We start from the raw sequence: 1,994 nt of genomic DNA on the forward strand, positions 1-1,994 counted from the left end.
AGTTTACAGACTGTAATCTACTGCTAACGAGCATTTGGAGAGAGGTTAAAAAGAGAGGTTTTCCTAAATGCCATTTATATAAAGCTTCGGGTTCTTGATGGGTGAACCTTGCTGTGCTGGCGTTGGTGCGGAACCAAACACAATCCTGCAAACATGAAGGACTTGACATCTGCGGAGCCTGACTCAGCTTCCGATTTTGGAATTGGACTCTTCAGCCAGATTCAGGAATTGGACTCTTCTTTTGGCGTCTGGTGCGTTCACTCCAGCCTTTGCCTGCTTATTCCATGAGTTTTATTGGATGTGCTGTAGCTATTTTCCGACCATAGTCTTGATTCTTGCGGTTCCTAGTACCATCATGAAGCAGCTTGTCGAAAATTTTAAATATTGGTTTTCTTCCTTATGCTAAATGACATTTTCAGAAGAAAATGATGAAAAGTTCATAGCTCCATATATATATATATATTTTTTTTTTTTTTTTTTGAGATTGAGTGACCCATAAGCTGTCATTTCCCTTTCAAGTTGAAAGCAAGGGAGGACGTGCTTGAAAAGATGACTGTTTAAGAGCCCCATTTCTTCCTTCAAAAAGACGGGGCAGTGCAAAGTCACTTCTGGAAGTGAGTGACTTCCCTGGTTGGAGCTCAGAGAAGGGTAATGCGCTCAGTTGTGTGCAGATCCCTAAACCGGGTGGGGGTAAGACGGTGTGTCTTGAATATAGTGTTGGGATGGAACTCTGAAAGAAAGCCTTTTTTTTTTTTTTTTTTTTTTTTATAACAAAACTGTTTGACTTAAGTATAAAGATGGCTTTTTTAATAGCAATAATTCATTCAACTGTGACCCTGCACAAAGGGTTTGGAGCTCCAAACCTTTCACCTCTGGATTTCCATAAGTGGTAATTCTTCAGGGCCTTTATCTAAACCAACAAAAAGTGCAGTTGCTGCTTGAAGTCTGATCCGGCTTCAAGTCTGACCTTTTATTGTTAAAGAAGAAAAAGAATAGATTGAACTGAATTCATTTCCATAATATCCTTGCATGCAATTACATAAACAACAATATCAGTGTGATACCATTGTTTATAAAGAATGCGAAATATTGCCGCATGCGGGCTTGAGCCTGTAGGTATGTGTCGGTGGCCGTATACTGCTGACGAAGAGTTGCCTGTAGTGCAAGGAGTAGGAGCCTTTGTGATTTCGGAACAAGAGGATCTGTGTTCTGCCGTCCCCGGGGAAGTCAGTGCCCCCGGACTGCTGCACGGCGGCCGCTTGGGTCAGCCCTTCGTTAACCAACACGTACAAACGCCCATTGTGTATTCTTGTGAGCGTCTGTGCCTTTTTACGTATCCAGTCCTGTATCTTCAGCTCTATGGGGTTTTTTTTTCCCCTAATGTGGCTGGGTGGTTCCTGTCCAATACAGTGCGAATTGGTTGTAAAACGATGAATCCCTTTACCTTTTTATCTCTCCGTTTGGCTGAATTTGTTGTTGGAACTCCGAACTCGTTGCTTCCGTGTCCTTGTTCTCTACTAAGTCTCATACAAGCGCTTCTGCGCTGGCTCGCCAGCCTCCTAAAATAGAGTAAATCTTTCATTAACGGGGAGAGTCTCCGCACAGATTGTACATCTAATAGAGTAATACAGATCAGCAGCAAATTGCTTTGAGCTTCCAAACGCAGACCAAAATTAAAGGAGGCTGAGCTACCGTAATAGGAATTGTAAGTATGCCAATTTAGATACTAATGGCCCTTTATGGTTCTGGTTTTTACAGTTTGTAGCAGACAATTTCGGCAAATGGCTAAAGCGTATGGGTAGAGCTTTTGATGTCGTCGCTGTTTTGGTAGTGTCGCGCCTTCAGAGCAGTGCCTAACGCCGCCCCGAAAGAGTTTCAGAAAGGCGCCTTGCGTCAATCAGAAGTGGTGGGTTTTGCTCCTATAAATTCCCTTCAGTGTCGGTGGGCTGTTGTTCCTAATAATAACTTCAAAAGGATGAAATGGGGGAGGGGGG

This window comes from Charadrius vociferus, unplaced genomic scaffold (assembly GCF_000708025.1).
Source record: "Charadrius vociferus isolate BGI_N301 unplaced genomic scaffold, ASM70802v2 scaffold825, whole genome shotgun sequence".
In the NCBI taxonomy this organism is placed as follows: Eukaryota; Metazoa; Chordata; class Aves; order Charadriiformes; family Charadriidae; genus Charadrius; species Charadrius vociferus.